Below are 20,316 nucleotides of genomic sequence, written 5' to 3' on the forward strand. Positions count from 1 at the left end.
GTGTGCTAAAAGAAAATATGGACTGTGAAGTCTGAAATTAAAAAGGACTTTGATTATTTGATTTCAAGCTAATCCTGACTATATTTACCTATATTCGTATAACTAAGAACGCGGAGGTCGAGCTAGCCAGATAAAACTTTTTTATAAAATAAGGTATGGTATGTCTTCAATGCAAAATTTACTTAAAAAAATTCACTTTTTCATTAAAAAAGAACTATAAAACAAAGTAAATGTAAAGATAGAAATATATTTTCAAAACATAAAGTTATTCAATAAAAAAAAAAAATTTATAAAAATTAATCAAACTAACTAGAAAGTATAAAAAGGTACTTATATTAAATTTTTAATATTTATTAATAATTAATTAATTATTATTAATTATTAAAATTTAAATTGTCAGTATTAATATGTATGTTCAAGGGAACTTAATAATACTAACTAAAACGTATTAAAAATCACTTTAACATTGCAGCATATTGTTTTTATTATGTGCCCAAAAAGTAGCATGGACTTTTCCTTTTGCATTCACTGTTGATTTTAGTGAGTGACAAGCGAAAGCAAACGATCGTGATCACACATCGTTAGTGGCGGTGTGAAAATACGAACTCAAATTGCACAATGTGCAACTTTTGGCCGGCTTTGATATATATGATTATTATACAAATTGAGAAACAATCCTTCAAAATATCAAAAATTTTCAGTTTTCAAGAAATATTTCTTTTTTAATTTTGTTCAAACTGTTTTTTTTTTATAAAAATATATTTGGTTATTTTATAATTTTTAATAGTTAGAAAAGATTCTGATTTTGATTATATATTACAAAATCATACAAATTACAAAAGAAAACGTTCACTCAGGATATAAAAAAAATTCGTTTGCAAAAAAGAAAAAATTATAAGCTTTCAAAAATTGTTAGGTTGTCAAAATAAATTTATTTTTTTTAATTATCAAACACTTAGGCCCGGCTTTTCGTTGCGGGTTTAAACTATAGCTAAACTTGATATTTTTGAGCCTGCCTCTATGGCCATTTACATAAAATTTTACACAGTTAAAGGGCAAAAAAAAATCGAGCTTAAAGTCTAGTTAACCTAAACTCGCACTGAAAACCTAGTCTTATTAATTAAACTTATTTGAGACACTTATGCCGTTTTCTTAACTGCCTATTAATGTGGGGACTAAGCAACTGGCAGATAAATTTTTCGACAAGATAAATATAAAGGACATTGCAGAAACTGAAATTGCGTTTAAAGTAGAGATAAATTTTAGCAAGTAGTCCGAAAAATTGTCCTTAAAGGTTTGAAAATCGATAGACTAGAAAAACTTTTGATTTTGCTACCGAACGTACTTTTAATTATTTTTAACTTTGCTCTATATAAAATGTATTTTTATATAAAGCAAAATCACGTATGAAACGAAAAAGTTAAATTTTCAAAAAAAAAAAAAAAACTGATATACTCGTATAAAAAGCACTGAAAGAAGAAGCCGGTAAAATTAACCGAATCACGGGTCAATTCAACCAATATTCCTGTAATTTTGTATCCATCACCTATAGCTGTTGAATCAACTTCGCACAAATAATTGATTCTGAATTAAGTGTATCAACATTCAAATCAAAAAAATCGTAATCGTAAGCCATAGCGCTGTTAAAAACAAAAAAATGCGCTTGGAAATTTGTTTTTTAATGAAAAGAGCTTTTTTCTAAAGATTTCGATTGGTTTTTCCAAGCCGTGAACCCAGGACCTTCGACGTGGTAGGCATAACACGCTACCATTACACCATGGCGGCCGTTTAGCTTTGCTCTGTTAATTAACAATTACTAGTATCAACCTAAGAATACAAATGAAAACTGTTGAAATAACAAATTTCCGTCAAGATTGAAATAACAGTGGCTGTTAATATGACAGAGACTATTCTGGCACGATAGTCATAAGAACAAGATAGAGAGCGCCGTGAGCTTAAGTTACTCTTTAAAATTAGCTAATATATTTGCGTAATATTGACAATTGCTCGTTGTTGAAATGACCAAAGAAATCAGTTTGTTAACAGAAGAATCAGTTAAGTTGGTTGAGAATCTGTTATTTTTTTTAGAATATTGTTCTCTTCTGTTGAAATAACTAAACAAATTTGTTATCTTGACAAAAGAACTCGGTTTAAAATTAACCATAATGCCATACATTTTACTGAATGTCTGTTAATTCAAGAACAAAAAACCTGATATGTTGGTTTTACTAGCTTCATTTTTTTAATTTTCGGTGATATTAGGTTTTTGATTGTTTAACATATTAGGTTTTAAGAAATTGTCTAAACAATTTTATTATTAAAGAAAAAAATTTAATTCAAGCATTTCAAACAAATTATAAAATGTTTAGAACAATATTAGGATTTTTAAAACTGCTGAAAAAATATTTTTTAAGTATTTTAAAGAAAACAAAATATGAGAACTAAACGAAAAGAAATTTAAAACTTACATAGAAAGTTTGAAAAGTCTTGAAAATTGGTTGGTCTTTATAAAGCATATATGACACTACTTTATTTTTGCTTGGATTTCAAGCTAAAAAAAACTGACGAAACTTTATCGGAACTTCAAAACACAAAAAAAAATTCTATCATGAAAAAGCGAGACCACTATTCCCCCAAAAATAGTGAGTTTGACATGTTTTTGTTTATGTTTTACATTTGATTTTTACATCAACATTTTTAACAATAAAAACAATGCAAATAACACGCGAAAATTATTTCTGTCTCTAATGGTTCACTTTTTTCACAAGAAAGTTGATTTTAATGGTGTTTTTATGCACCAAATTTTCAAACTAAAAACAAAATTTTCATGTGTCAGAAAAAAATAAAAAAAAAACGGCTGAATGTCAAAAAAACCTATCGAAATACAAACTGGCTCGTTTGTTTTTAATGAATTAGATTGTATTTTCCTTGTATTTCGTTAGTTTTTTGAAATAAAGTTTACACAATAAAAGAAAAAATACACAAAAATAAAGTAGTGTCATATAGGTATAACCATGATAAAAACACCTACAAGGTATAACCGCTTCTGAAATTATTGACATTTTTCCGCAATAAAAAAAAATTGCGAATTTATCAATTGCATATTATTTCTCAAACAAAAACCAATTTGAATATTTTACTTTGTTTATATTTTGATTTTCTTTGGTTCAGAGATTGATTTCTAAATATTAAATTGCGCAAAAACTTCAATAAAAAAATCATGGCCGACCAGAAGAGAGAACGGTTAGACCTCGTAGGTGTCATGTTCAAAACTATCCAAATACATTTTCTCAGTATTAGTAAAGAAAATTAATATATGTGACCCGGTCTATGAAAAGGTGGCTTATGACTCAAAAAAAGAAATTGCGAGAAACAGCTGTGAACAGCTGTTTTTTTTTTTTTTTGCAAGAAACAGCTGTTAACAGTTGTTTTTTTTTAGTCATAAGCCACCTTTTCATAGGCCGGGTCACATATACAAAAATTAAAAAACAACATAGAATATAGAAAAGAAACCTTACCCCTTCGTATACTTTTGTGATTGGCTCCCCCATACAGCTGAATATGAATATGTGGGAATAAATAAATTTCTATTGGCCAAGTTATGAAATAAAATTCAAAGAATAAAAGCCACAACATCAATATAAATGTGCAAATCAACGATATAGGGAAAGGGAACGAAATTATTATTATAATAATAATAATAAAAAGAAAAGATTAAACGACCTAAAATTCACTAACCCACTTACATAAATATTTACAAACGTGCATACATACAAACTGACAATGGACGCATCATACAGACATACATATTTATAAAATAAGCTATCTTAAAAATGATATTTATATATTTATATTCTTAATGAAACTAAAATAGCAAGAAAATACCGTATAAAAAAAAACTAAATATATATTGTACTAGAGAATGAATGTTTGTAGACGAAAGTGCTAAAAGGATAAGAAAGAAGTTAAGAAGACGTGCAAAATGAAAACAGAATTACTTTCAAGAATTTTCCAAAACAATTAACAAAACTTAAAAAACTTCACAATGTAATTTAATAATTAAAAACAAACATAAATTATCAAAAATTGTATGTGTTAAAGGCTATTTATTATATAATGTAAGCTCAAACGGTAAATTAGCAGTTAAAAATAATAATAAAAATGTAATAGCATTAAAATTAAAGAATTAAAAAAAACTATGACTAATACAATGCAAACAATTAAATAATCAAACATACATAAATTAAATACAAACAATCGTAAAACACATACATAGGTATAAGGGCTGCACAGCAATACATTTTGTTTTTCAAATATGTATCATCGTTTTTTTGTTTTTCAAATATGTATCATCGTTTAAAATTTTAATTTCATCAATTTGTAAAAACAAAACTCAGTTTCCAAATAAAATTTAAATAAATAAATAAATGAAAGTTGCGATAACCTCCGAAGATGTTGTAGGCCGAGCTTCTCTTCCAATTTGCGTCGTGCTCTTTTTAATTTTCTCTACAAATTGGGCGGGACGGGACCTACTTGTTTTACGCCGACTCCGAACGGCATCTACAAGTCAGATGAGTTTTCACTGAGAATCTTTTCATGGCAGAAATACACTCGGAGCGTTTGCCAAATTACTGCCGAGCGACGACCCCGCTTAGAAAAACTTTCTTCTAATTGAAAAAATCTTGATAATAAAATTTTGATATTCTTTGCCCGGGAGTGAACCCAGGTTCTTCGTTGTGGTAGGCGGAGCACACTACCACCATACCACGGCGGCCGCAATTATTATAAACAAAAAATAAATATGTGGCTTTCAGGCATAACCGAAAAAGTCACTTAACCGGCTTTCGAGAAAACCAACCTTAAAATTTTTGAAGTGTTTGTCAAAAGTAGCAAACTTAAACGACTTCCTTTTATAATATCATTGTATGCGTAGCAAAAGTTGAATTTCCTAAAAACAATGTTTTTTGTGTCGGGAAGACGCTGAGTTGTTCGGTTATGTTGTTTGGTTGAGAAATGTCGAACGAGTGTTAGATATTACTGAGTAAATTGATATTTTCTGGAAAGATTAACATTTACTGATATCGAATCGCTCACTAACTCAAAAGAAAAAAAAGAAGAAAAGCGACTTTTCCGGTTATGCCGGGAAGGCAGAGATAGTTTCGTTGATATGTATTTAATACTAGTGTACCCGGCAGACTTTGTCCTGCTCGAAAATGGCGTTGACTACATTCAAAAACTGAGCTTCCCCTCTTCCCTTTTTACACCATTCTTGTCTTCTTTATCCTACATTTTGCTTCTTATTCTTGTCCATTCCTTATTCCATTTATCTCCCTCCAACTCTCACTCACACGTCAACTCTCACTCCAACTTCCCCTCACATTTCGACTCCCACTCCCACAACTGGTCCCACTTTTCCCCACTCCCACTCCAGCTCTCACTCCCACTCTACCTTAACTCCTACTTCAACTCTCACTCCCGCTCTCATTCCCACACTCACTTCAACTGTACGCCACTCATATATGAAATATACAAAAAAAATTTAGATACCTTCTTCAAGTAATTGCAGTGATGAAGCGAATTTAAATTTATTCCTCAAAGGGGCGTGGCTTAGCCTCTTATCCAAACACAATTTTTTAAACCATCCTTGAACCATAACGAAGAAAGCAAAAAGCAATTACCAAAACCGGTCAAGCTGTTTTTTAGTTTAAGCGAGACTAACGCACAGCAATTCAATTTTATATATAGATTAACTATCCCAGCAGATTCTATCCTACCTAATCAGAAACAGGATATATCAGCTTCTCGACAAATAAGGTGCCCTGTTATATTCTCCCTCGGGATTTCACGAATGTGAATTATATGGAAAATAGTGGACATAAATTAGTAAAAATGGCTTTCCAGTGCCAGTAATATGCATCTTTTTTTTTTTTTTTTTTGATAATCAGTTAAGCTAAATCGCTTTGGAAAACAAAAAAATTATTTATTGTTTATTGAAAAAGCTTACGTTGTTGTGCAGCCCGTTATGAGCATTAATTATATTTTATTATAATTAAAAATATGTAACTCATATTGCTAATATTTTTGTACACAAAAAAAAACTATTAAACAAAATTATTTAATTCGCATTTTATTAGAAAAGGAGAAACTGATTTACAAAAATATTAATATGTTTTGCAAATAAGAAACTACAAAATTTTTTTGGTATTTAAAAAATACTATATCAAACATTTATTTATTCTTAGAAATTCCTTAAAATTTATCTTGATTGAATTACATATATGACAAATCATACTAACTTTTATTATTTAACTGCTGTTACCTATTTTTTAAAAGATTTCTTGTTGTTAAAACATGAAAATAACAGCATCTATCAATTCGACACTTAGGTCCACTTGCAGAGCGAAAAGTTAACTTTTTTGTCAGAGTTAACTACAAATGAGGGGTAAAACTCATACATTTTTAACAAATTTTAAGTCCGTGCACTGCAGAGTAATTTTCATAATTTATTCGAACAACAACAATGCACAGAATAAGTTGAGAAATTAGCGCGATCCCGGGTGACCTCCGATTACCAAACAAATACAGTAATGACTTGTTAAGTTCACCGTAGGCGCTCAAAATGGTGTTTTATGTGTGAAACTGTATCGAATATGATGTTTCTTCGTGCTCTATCATTATCAAATGTAATTGAAATCTGCAAAAAACTCAAAGCATCTAATTATATATCGATTTTTATAATTTTTTAAAGGTTTAATCATTCATCATCATATTTTTAAGGTTTTGTATACAGATATAAAAAGTATTCTCATTATAATCATTATTGTTTGAGAAATTTTTAGGTAAATAAAAATTCTAATTAAATTTTTTGGAATAAATATTTATTATAATTCTTACTTTTGATTTAAATCATTAAAACTCTTTACTATTTTTTATTCTTTACGACAAAAACCAAAAGACTATAATTATTTTGGAGCATAAAAACATAACTTCACTTCTGCACTTTACTCTGCTGTGCAGAGATCGCGTATAACAGTTCCTAAAGCCGTTATTTTCAATTACAACAGTTATGTATTTAATGAATAACTGTTAAATGCCAAGACTACTGGTTTCGGTTTCTCACAGGGAAAGACTATTTTGCAAGCAAAATAAAGGGAATTATGTGTGATCGAGAACAACCGATTACCGAAAAAACATAAATCCCGCTCTGTTACGACGTAAATATTTATATGTTAGCCTCCAGAGTTGCTGTCAACGAATAACATATTCGTGGATTTTTTATGTTTGCGCAAATACGGCATACATTTTTTATGCATAAATACTTACTAGAAGAGATATCGATTTGTTATTAATTTGTTATCGAGGTGGTATAGACGGTTTAACGATTTATTATTACTTTGATATCAATAACAACAAACGTTATCGATGACTTATCGGTTTAATATCGAAAAAATGTGGATGTTTTGGAAAAGTTTTCGAATTGCTATCGAAAAAATATCGATTTGTTATCGAAGAAAAAATGATTTTTATCGAAAAACTATTGATTTGATATCGAAAAAATATGGACTTCGAAAACCGATATTTTTCTGATAACAAATAGAGACCTTTTCTACGCAAAATCGATGTGTTTTCGATAACATATCTAAAAAAATGTTTCTGTAAAAAAATCGATAGAAAACTAACTCTTCGATAATGAACCGATAACACGTCGACTATTCACCAATAATATACCGATAACTCTTTCATAAGAATTGTTATGGATAACGTATCTATATTATTCCGATGAAAATCCGATTATAATAACAGCCCCATAACATTTCGTATTCATAAATGAACTTTTCCGAACTCTGCCAAATTATTCCAAAATAGTTTGTATTGGCTGAAGAATCATCTCAAGATGATCCCATAACGATCACGAAATAGTCCCGACATAATCCCAAAATAGCTCCGAACCTCTACCCAAATTATCTCGAAAGGGTAGATACCTAAGGTTTTCCAAACGATTCCGAAGTGATCACAAAGTAGTCCTGGAATGATCACATATTATCCCCGAACAGCCCAGATCTAAAATAGATTCTTGAAATGGTCCGTGGGTGACCCCAAAAATAAACGATCGGGACGTAGTATGGTGTTTCTAACTTAAATTTTATGGAATAACAATTATAAGCAGTTCCTTGTAATAAGCTTATGTTAAGTTTATATTACTCTAACAGAGCCAAAGAGTGATTTACCGTTTCCGAAACCTATGTATGTGGTCGCAAAATAACAGTTTTAAAAAAACCTTGGGCAATAAATCACACTACACAATCTCAGTGATAGTGAGAAATCGTTTGAAAATAAAAATTAATCACTAAGACCGAAAAAATCAAAAATAAATATATCTCACTGAGAAACCATTATGTACGATCTCTGCTCCTGTGTGGAAAGTGTTTATTGTTTTCGGAGTTACCATATCGAAACTAACATTTTTTGATATGACTCAAAATTGGTGCAGTTATTTTTACGTTTATAGCTCTATTAAAAATTGATAATGATGCTTTCTCTTTGTTCGATTGATTAATGTTAAGTACATTATTGAATACAATAAAAAAATTATACATATTTACACATCCACATTTATATTTATATATATAATTTATAAAGAAAACGTAAAAAACCGTAACTTTATTAAATAATATATGATACAATACAAAAATAAACTTATATGTATAAAAAACAATTATATTACTGTAATACGAAAACATAAAATAAAAACATAAAAAATTTAATCATGCAGTCGCTAAATCGGTCTTGAGAATTTGAATAAAGAAATGATATACACATATACTTAGAATTATAAAAATAATAAAATAAACAATGAAAAAATATGAAAATCGCTATATCGATTCAAAAATATATATACCCAAATACATTGTAAAACAAAGCTAAACTTTACGTATAATGGATAATTGCAGCAGTGTTCTATAACTTTATCTCGTTTTCGAATTTTCTTAAATAGACTGCGAATCGTTATGTAATTTTATGCTAATCACGAATGTCTCTTTGTGTGCTAAATTTGTGTGATGGCGGTTGCAACCGATATCGTTTATTGAATGATGACTTTTCTTTCTTGATATTTCGCTGCTCTTTGCAATTAATAATAATAATTATACTGTACGAAGTATAAATGGCATACAATAAAGTAAACAAATAAATTAAAAAATACATAAAATGTGCAACAATGGTGTTATTTAATTTAATTATTTTGATATTAGTGGACTAATATACATATTAGGCATCATCTTATGCCATCTTCAGAGTCATTTTTGTCTGGGAGATAAACCCAATTCGGCGTAGCTTTATTTTTGGACCGTATTGATAATGCTGGGAAAAGGGAGAAAGATAACCATATAAGGCGATGTGCCAGTTGTTGAACAACCAGGCTAGTTCAACGTGGTTGTTGTTGTTGTAAGCATAAGCACACTATCCGAAAGCCTTTGGGGAATGTTATCGATGTTGATGGTTCTTTGCCGGAGGCAGATCTGGTACGTTCCAGTACCAAGCACCATTAAGGTACTAGCCCGACCATCTCGGGAACGATTTGGTATGACCACGTGAAACCTTCTAGGCCATCCATTAATTTTTTTAAATTAGTACAGGTGTTAAGTTGATTTAAACCCACTCTATTAATGTATAACGCCATCATCAGTGTATTTTTTTTTTTCGAAGAACGATTCTCCGCTATCCCTTGTCTAACTTGGCTTGAAGAAAAACCAGTTTTGGCGTAGTGCTATTTTTGGATCTAATGGATGATGATCCTGGAAAAGGCAAGAAAAGAACCCACTCCGAAAAATCATACATATAAGGCGGATGTTTAACGTGGTCATATTAAATCGTTCCCGAAAATCGGCCGGGCTATACCTCCAAAAGGAAATTGTTATTGCCAGAGCACTCTAAGGTCCCAGGAGACATCGTACTCTGATATCGATCCCAAGGCTGACAATCGAGAGAAAAACGTTGAAATATTTGCAGACTCGCTGCGAAGGAGCCTTTCCTTCGTTCTTCTTATAAGTCATGACAGTATTGCTCATTTGAAAAAAAAATAGCATTACGCTGCTGTGGCTTGCGGCGCGCTACGGTGAAATTTCGTTGATCCCGGCACGGGGTTGGCGATACAAATAAGCTACAGGGCTTGCAGCTCGTCGGCCCGGAACCTGAAGTACAATAATTTGCTTTTTGTGTTGTCCAGATTAAGCTCCAGCACTCGCGCCGGAATTTCTTTCATGTAGTATGTATGGAGAGAAAGTGTTCATTTTAAGACACACACTGAGTATATATAGGCTATGGACAACCTTGCCATTTTTATGGTGCAGGAAGCCGTTGATGTGGTCCTTATTCAGGGCTTTCAATCAAGGGATTTTCAGCATGTTATTAGGTAAGTTAGGACATGAATTTTGGTAAAATATAACATATATATAAAATACTTACAGTTCTCCGGACGTAGGAGCAATTTATTTCAAATCAGCAGAGTGATATAAAATGGTGATTATCTCGTGCTACATGCCACTTGGCGGGGAGGCTCCATCGAAGAACGAAGAAGATCAGGGGTTTGATGCGAAATTACAGATCCAGTAGCATAGCACTAGAGTGCTAGGCGGCCGCAGAAGTGTTCTGGCCTTAAGGAACATGGCTTTTTCTTTTAAAGAAAAAACAGAAATCGCCGATAGTGAACAACAAAAATGTTTGGTTGTAAATACGACCGCCGTGGTGTGATGGTAGTGTGCTCTGCCTACCACACCGAGGATCCTGGGTGCACACCCCGAGCAAAGCAACATAAATAATTTTAGAAACAAGATTTTTCAATTAGAAAAAAATAATTTATTTTCTTTTTTGGGCGTCAGTATAAACTGTTATTTTATATTTTTGAGCTCAAGGCCGGATTAAATAAAACATTTTTAATTTTTTAATTTGATGTGTTTTATTTTAATTATTTGTCAATATTTCGACTCCACTCTGAAGTCATCATCAGGACTGACTGCAAAAAACAATACGTAATTTTAATTTTAATAAAAACATTGATTTATGCATCGACACAACTTACATCTTCAAATGCGCTTTCAAGACGTTCAAGACTACCATTTAACATAACAATTATAAAAAGAAACAGCGATTAAAAATCTAAACAGAGTAAACAAATGAAAACCCGTAATTGTAAACAAAAACTATGAAACAACAAATTGTTAGTACATCGATACATACATATATATTTGGCATTACAGTGTTGTTGTGAAACGAAGACGAAAACTTTTTATGTTTGTGCGGGTCTGTAAAAATGCATCACATGCTTTTGTTGTTTTTTATAAGTTTGCGGTAGACGTGAGAACAATTCGCAATGTCCGTTTTGAAATTCATCTTATTATTAGGGGTTTCCACTATATGAAGCATTTCTAATGTGAAGCGTTTGTTATAATTTTTCTCTACTTCTAAAATGCTTACATTGTCAAAGTCTGGATAATGTCCTGTTTCTTGGCAGTGGGATGTTAAAGCCGTTTTGTTGTCTGAAAAATTGTTCCTTAATTTTATATTAGATCTATGTGCGGATATGCTTGTCTTCAATTTTGTTTTTGTAGTCCCCACATATACTTTCTCGCATACGTGGGACCCGTCGCCATTGCAAGGAATCTTGTAAACTACATCCGATTTTTCATATGTTGAAATTTTATCTTTAAGGTTGCTAAAAATTTCCGTAGGGTGTTGTCATATGTGAAAGCTAACCGCACGTTCTCTTTATCATACATGTTTGAATATTTTATTCTCTCCGATAATTTTGGGACATACGTTGCAGACTTGTAAATTTTGGCATCTCTAGTATCGTTATTACCTACATCACTGGGTCGGGAATAATAATCACGAATTATTTTCGATGCTAACTTTATGGGAAAGTTGTTGTTTTCTAGAATCTTTTTGATAGTTTTTATGTTTTTATCGTGATAAATATTGTCGATGATAGATAGAACTCGTCTGACGAAGTTGTTGGCCGTGTTCAAAATTGTTCTCTTTTCATGTTGTGAGTGAAAGTTTATAAGCCTCCCCGAGGCTGTTGGTTTTTGATACCAATCTATAGTTAAGAAATTATTTCTTTTGATTACCAATGTATCTAAAAATGGTATTTCCCCGTCTTTTTCTATCTCAATTGTAAATTTGATGGATCTGTGATATCCATTCAGTATGTTAAGCAATTTGTTTGTATCTTCTGTTTTTACTATAGCGAATATATCATCCACGTACTTTGTAAGTAATCGTGGTTTGTTAACCGATTCAGTGTTAAATCTGGTTAATAGTTCTTCCATAACGTTATCCGCTATTACCGGTGACGCTGGTGATCCCATTGGCATCCCTGATCGTTGCTCGTATATTTTGTCTCTGTATTTAAAATAACGATTTTCTTTCATACAAAACTTAACAACACTTAAGAAAAGCTCTTTTGTCATGGATGTGTACTCTTTTATCTGGTTCCACTTATAATCTATGATATCAAGGGCCAAATCAACTGGGATACTGGGAAACAAGGAAACAACATCGAACGACACTAAGAGACTCTCATCATCATACACATAAGTATCTTGAAATCCATCGCGTCTATTACATTAAATTTGGATGTCATTGTTAGTTTTTTAATATTTAAACAACGAATTTACATAGACTGTAGGACGGAGTATTAATAGACGAACAAATAGGTCTCAGCGGAATCCCTGCCTTATGGATTTTTGGCAGACCATAAATTCTGGGTGGGTTCGCTGTTTTACAGGTAAGACGGTACTTTTCCTTAAGGTCGATGAATTTGTTATTGTACAGTTTTACCACTATTTCATTATTTTTCTGTTGTAGTCTACTAGTGGGGTCACGCTTCAATACTTTGTACATAGAAATATCATTTACTATTGTCCGCATCTTTTTTTCATATTCGATTTTATCCATCACTACTGTAGCATTTCCTTTATCTGCGTTGAGAATAAGAAGCTGTTCGTTGTTCTTTAAAAATTGTTTAGTGGAGCGCAGGGTGTCTTTTGTAAATTTATCTCTAACGGAAGTTTTCGTCATATTTAGGTGATTTTGCAGAAGTGTCGTCAAGTTGTTCCTTTCTATCTCTTGTTTCTCTTTTTCTTTAATCGTCTGTACGTAATTCTCTCCGTCCGATATCATTTTAAAAAGAGGAAAATCACTCACTTCCGTCGGTAGGGCATGTTTAGGGCCTAGGGAAAGAAGCCACTGAATATTTGTAGGTATTTGTACGTCTGTCGTGTTACAAATCCATTCCGGTATCACCCTAATGTTCAACAGTTGTTCTTGTTTCTGTTTGTTACGGTCTGCTGTTATGGTCTACGGTTAAGCGCCAAATACACGACACGAACATTTCCGCGAACATTCCGCAATCTTGTTCGCAGCTTTGGCCATACTCCATACGAACTTTTGGCCGAACATTAGTTCCCTTTCAGACAGCGATGAATACGGACAACAATTTTGCTGCAGCAATATTGCTCGCTGTGGCAATTAAGCGTAAAAAAAGAGAGGTATTGCGCCCGCAAACTACTTATTTTTTTTATAACTGTATCCTTTGTGGCATCAGGATCTACTTCTTTTAATTTTTCGATTAAAGTCGCATAATCATTATTCTTTTTAATTCTATTACAATAATCTTTGTTCACTCAGAAATTTTTTATTGTCCATTTTACTTTTCCGCGCACGTCTGTTCCGTTCAGAAATCACTACGATTATGAGCTATTTCGCCATACACGCACGAACAGTTCGCGCAAATGTTCGCCAAAAATTAAAATATTTTGATTTTTTGCGAACATTTGCGCGAACTGGCAAACACCACCATACACGACAGAAAAGGTCGCAGAAACATGACATAACGGGAATGTTCGCGGAAATGTTCGTGTCGTGTATTTGGCGCTTTACGGTCCACTTGGGAATGTTTTCGTGCGAACACACCTAGTGACTGGCGATGGGGCGAAAGTTGCGATACAAAAGTATCGAAAACAAGAAAAAGACAGATCTGCGATCACTAGAGAAAAAATTGGTAATGAGTTTCCGGAAAAAAGTGTGATTAGCGGCAGCTAAAATTGTGGCGGCCTGGCGATATAAAAAAAAAGGGATCGTGTAACATCGGTTGACACAACTTCAATAGAAAGGCGCCAACTACTTTATTAACATTATTGCTACGTCAACTGCACATCCCCACTTATATTTAACGAATCGCCAAACACCCTAGCCGCCTGTGCACGTATTCAAACGAGCATTGTGGAAGAAACAAAAGACTGCAACGAGGAATTGCAGGCCCAACTACTAGAAGAACAAACAAGTGGGAATAAACCTTATCACGGTGGTGTCGTGTTGACACAAGCGCAACGTATATAATATCTAGTGAAGTAGGTCGGCGTTCCACAGCCACACTTAGTGAGGAAGGTGTTAGTGATTCCGATACGGATTCGGACGGCACTGAGCTAAATGTTGACGAGAACCATTGCAATCCGAAGATAAACCCCTTTCTCTACGTTACGAAGTACCCTACCACCTTCGGAAAAGCGTCCGACCACCAATTCCGCCTCCAGGGCCAGCAGTACGCTGCCGCGTAACACAACTAACGTCAAAATGGCCAAGTCATCCAGATCGTAAAGGCCAGCACGAAGCTTTATCGCCACCAGGTTCATTCGATTACCTCGGACCAGAGCGCAACAACCACCAACAGTACCAACACGGCGCGCCCGAGAATGCGCACCACAACCAACAACAGCGTCGGCTTCACCGACAAAGTCACCTTCACCAGCGAAAACACGCCGGCAGAGACCCATGGTTCGTACTCTGTCGGGCATGTAAGTACCAGCAAGGTATAACTTTAGATATAATTACCCTACAAAAAATTTTGGTCACGAAACTTACCCACGCCCATGCAAATGTGACTAGGAATATAACCTATGACTGTATAATAACTAGTCAAACGGCGTGGAATGACGAGAGCATTTTTGCAGGGTAGTTAAAGGAACTTCCAAGTGGTACTTAGAGGGTTTTATACAGCCCGGGTAAACCATTCGACAAGGATCGATCTTTTTTTCGTCAAAATTACGACATTTTTTAAGAATTATCAACATAAAAGATGAAAGGATAGTTTAACTTATTATAGAAAAAAAAGTTACACATAAATGATTTCCACTATTATTAATTATCTAACCAAAAGAATTTTTTAAATATAAACGAGCTCTAGGCCAAATATTTGTATATTCTTAATAAAACACAATACGTGAATTTTTGATATACAATTATATTATTTAATTTGTCGATATTTCGACTTCAGTCTGAAGTCATCATCAGGAATTTTTGAATGCAATATGTCGAAATTCAAAAATTCCTGATGATGACTTCAGACTGAAGTCGAAATATCGACAAATTAAATAATATAATTGTATATCAAAAATTCACGTATTGTGTTTTATTAAGAATATACAAATATTTGGCCTAGAGCTCGTTTATATTTAAAAAGTTATAATTCAAAGGCCGTAAACAACAAAAATAATTAACCAAAAGAATTTTTTTATTTTTATTTAACCAAAAGAATTACTACATGAACACTTATGTTTTGCAACTTGACAAGATATTAAAGAATGCAACAACAGTTTAATATGCAAAATTATTTACACATTTTAAAAGGGTTGTTCACAAATAAACAGGCAGTTTTGTCTCAGTCACGTCAAGCAGCACTTACCTGTTAGAACGCTCAACACTAATTCCAACATACGCCGTTTATTTATTATATTGAACAAAACTCTTTAAATATAACTAAAATTGTATTCAGCAATTCACGAGTATAATTCCATTTACCATTAAAAGGCATACATTTTTTTTTTTATCATTTTAAGAATATATTTTGTCGCTTTAAAATGTTTGAAGTTAGCTCTATAAATTTTATTGATAATAAGCCGTCGCTATCACGTGAAACATTTTAGCGATTCATTTTTGGGAGCTCAACCATAAATTTAAAGAATTTTTTTTTTTTGCGACAGCAGCCATTCGTCGATTATGCACGAATTGGCAAAAGGATTTTGAATTTAGTTTTTTTACTTGTATCTTACGAATGCAATATATATATATATATATATATATATATACATATGAATCCCTATTGCGGGCAATATCTTTCGAACAACAAGACGAAAGTAATCTACGTGCACGTAATACATATTGCTATCGCAATTTCATTTTTATTGCTTTTGTAAACACTCTTCTTGGTACGTATTAGATATTATTATCATTATACTATGCGCACTAGCATTATACCAATTTGATATTAGGTTACCCGCAAAATAAGTTCTACTATAACATCATAATAATTTTTTGTAAGTGGAAAAAAAAGCAGATAATAAGTGATTATCGTAACAATGTACTTTAAGGGCAACCCCTTATGATAATAACCAAAACAGAACTTTATATATATATTTTGTTAACAAAATATAAGCAAATTATTTTGAATACCTTGTTAGAGTGTATAGTTTATATTAGAATTTAGCTAATAATCCAATGATTTTTCAGAGCAAAGGTTTAAGGCATTAATAATGAGTATTGATTAAAAATTGTATTTATAATGGGAATGCTGACGTCGCCCTTTATTTAGAAGGCATAGGGTAAAGCAGGTAAGGGGCCACCGAAAAATAGGTGCGTCGGTGGCCATGGATTTGAGGGTGGGACAAGCACCGGGCGTCGCAACACCACCCGCGGCGCCCCAAGTTATATTCGGCCCTTTTCTTTTTCATTTTAAGTTTCAGCTTTTTTTTGCAAATTTATTTTTCAGCAGTTTTTTTTTGAATTTTGATTTTAGAGTTAGTAACCGGCCATGTCCGGTTCGGGATTTTTTTTTTGCGTCAATTTCTTTTCTTGGTTTTTTTTTTGAAATTTTGAATGTTAACGGTCTGTCCGTGGCATCCGGTTCGGCCGGTTGTCGTTTTAATTTTGAAGTTATAAGCGTTTTGAGTCAGTCTCTGCGCTTCTGTCAGTTTATTTTAAATTTGACAGCTTTTAGTTTTGATAGGCATGATATGATTTTTTTTTCTGATTATGGCGCAGGAACAGTAAGGTTGGCAAGGACCCGCCCCAGCCGACAATGACTAGCCACTGTGCACCACCACATCAGGCCGACCGCCTTCCTTACTGCTTCCCGTAGAAAATGCGATACCATAACATGTTTTAGCTCTTCATATTTGTTGACTTGTTTAGTTTTCATGTTCGTTTTTAATTTCTTTGTCAGTAGTTCTTCACTTATGAAAAATGCCGTAGAGTCTTTTGTGGTGAGATCTTGTGTTATTTGTGTATTTAATCTATTTACCTCTTTTCCTTTTTTACGTAGAAGTTCGTTTTTTATTGCGAGGATTATATTTAAAAGTTTTGTTTTGATCCTTTCTATGTATGTACTCACGATGTTTGACAGTTTTGTTGGTAGTTTGTGGTTGTTGCTGTTGTTGTTGATGATATAAAGAATGTTTTTAGTAGCATTATTGATGAATTTTGGTGTTATTCCATTTCTCCTACACCTCTCTAGAACAACGTCGTACGAGCAACGATCAGGGATGCCAATGGGATCACCAGCGTCACCGGTAATAGCGGATATCGTTATGGAAGAACTATTAACCAGATTTGAGACTGAATCGGTTAACAAACCACGATTACTTACAAAGTACGTGGATGATATATTCGCTATAGTAAAAACAGAAGATACAGACAAATTGCTTAACATACTGAATGGATATCACAGATCCATCAAATTTACAATTGAGATAGAAAAAGACGGGGAAATACCATTTTTAGATACATTGGTAATCAAAAGAAATAATTTCTTAACTATAGATTGGTATCAAAAACCAACAGCCTCGGGGAGGCTTATAAACTTTCACTCACAACATGAAAAGAGAACAATTTTGAACACGGCCAACAACTTCGTCAGACGAGTTCTATCGATCAGCGACAATATTTATCACGATAAAAACATAAAAACTATCAAAAAGATTCTAGAAAACAACAACTTTCCCATAAAGTTAGCATCGAAAATAATTCGTGATTATTATTTCCGACCCAGTGATGTAGGTAATAAAGATACTAGAGATGTCAAAATTTACAAGTCTGCAACGTATGTCCCAAAATTATCGGAAAGAATAAAATATTCAAACATGTATGATAAAGAGAACGTGCGGTTAGCTTTCACATATGACAACACCCTACGGAAAATGTTTAGCAACCTTAAAGATAAAATTTCAACACATGAAAAATCGGATGTAGTTTACAAGATTCCTTGCAATGGCGACGGGTCCCACGTATGCGAGAAAGTATATGTGGGGACTACAAAAACAAAATTGAAGACAAGGATATCCGCACATAGATCTAATATAAAATTAAAGAACAATTTTTCAGACAACAAAACGGCTTTAACATCCCACTGCCAAGAAACAGGACATTATCCAGACTTTGACAATGTAACCATTTTAGAAGTAGAGAAAAATTATAACAAACGCTTCACATTAGAAATGCTTCATATAGTGCACACCCCTAATAATAAGAGGATGAATTTCAAAACGGACATCGCGAATTGTTCTCACGTCTACCGCAACCTTATAAAAAACAACAAAAGCATGTGATGCATTTTTACAGACCCGCACAAACATAAAAAGTTTTCGTCTTCGTTTCACAACAACACTGTAATGCCAAATATATATGTATTTATCGATGTACTATTCGCCGTCGTAACAATTTGTTGTTTTATAGTTTTTGTTTACAATTACGGTTTTTCATTTGTTTACTTTGTTTGTTTAGATTTTTAATCGCTGTTTCTTTTTATAATTGTTATGTTAAATGTTAGTCTTGAAAGCGCATTTGAAGATGTAAGTGGTGTCGATGCATAAATGAATGTTTTTATTTTGTTATTAAAATTACGTATTGTTTTTTGCAGTCAGTCCTGATGATGACTTCAGAGTGAAGTCGAAATATTGAAAAATAATTAAAATAAAACAAATCAAATTAAAAAATTAAAAGTGTTTTATTTAATCCGGCCTTGAGCTCAAAAATATAAAATAACATTAGAAGAAAATGTTTCTAAGCAGGGTCGCCCCTCGACAGTGCGCGGCAAGCACTCCGAGTTATATTTTGCCATGAAAAGCTCTCAGTGAAAACTCATCAGCCTTGCAGATGCCGTTCGGAGTCGGCATAAAACAAGTAGGTCGCGTCCCGCCAATTTTTGGGATAAATAAAAAGGAGCACGACGCAAATAGGAAGAGAAGCTCGGCCTGTCACAGCGAGTTAAGTGGTCAGAATATACCCGCGGTAGAGGCGACTAAACTACCAGATTCAAGGGGCTGTGTAGCGCAACCTTTTCAGGTTGCCAGCGCAATATATAGCTTCTCCAAACATAATTGTCAACCTCACCTATCCGCGGCGAATCCTGTTTCACTAACAGACGACGCTCTGGCGATCCTCGGACTCCCCATGGAAGGGAGGGAGGATGGCCTGAAGGCTTAATGTGGCCACATAAATTGTTGCCGAGATGGTCGGGCTAGCACCTTAATGGTGCTATGTTACCGGAGCGTGCCGGATCTGTATCCGGCAAAGGGCCATTACATCGATAACACTCCCCAAAGCCTTCGGGGAGAAACCTTATCGCTTCAACAACAACAACAGAAGCTCGGCCTAAAATCTCTTCGGAGGTTATCGTGCCTTACATTTTTATTTTATGTTAAAAACGGTCTTAGGCGAGCACAGTACGGCAACTTTGTTCATGCAACTATCTGATGTTCCGTTTGTTGCCGTTTACACACAAAAAGTATTGTTGCTGATTATCGGTAACTTCTTTTATTTCACTTCTTTCTAAAAATCTGTTTCATAAAATTAAAAGAATTGTGATGAAAATCAACAAAGTTTTTCAAAAGAATTTACAAAACCAAAATTTGACCACAGAAGAAAAACAGCCATTCACATATTGTCATCAAAGTCCACTAACGGGAGTGTAAGGAAACTGGCAGTTTCAAAACGGGCGGACCATAGGGAGATTGCTGTTAGAGGCGTATCTTCCACATTACAGTTGAAAAGATGGTTGGTGCCATGTGGGGACACAGCGCATGCAGGACATAGGTACATATATTTCTGCAAGGGTAGGATATTGCATATTAAAAACAGGGCTCATCCGTCGCGTACTGGCAAAAGCGTTTACCGATTCTGTGGCTTAGGGGCCTGCTTGTCTGGATCGAATGGCTGCGCTGGCAGGTGCGGGATCTCGTCATAGTGCTTATGGATATGTTCCCTTTA

The 20,316-nt window shown here is 33.5% G+C and overlaps 1 protein-coding gene across 1 annotated transcript in view; it reads left to right on the plus strand.

The window, feature by feature from the left end:
• Positions 1 to 18,887, plus strand: part of qkr54B (quaking related 54B) — a 234,130-nt gene extending 215,243 nt beyond the window's left edge. Inside the window, exon 4 of the mRNA XM_067772241.1 lies at positions 17,567 to 18,887. The gene's annotated coding sequence lies outside the window, so the exon portion shown is untranslated. The remainder of the gene's footprint in view (positions 1 to 17,566) is intronic.
• The last annotated feature ends 1,429 nt before the right edge of the window (positions 18,888 to 20,316 follow it).

Source organism: Eurosta solidaginis, chromosome 3 (assembly GCF_040869045.1).
Source record: "Eurosta solidaginis isolate ZX-2024a chromosome 3, ASM4086904v1, whole genome shotgun sequence".
NCBI classification, from domain to species: Eukaryota; Metazoa; Arthropoda; class Insecta; order Diptera; family Tephritidae; genus Eurosta; species Eurosta solidaginis.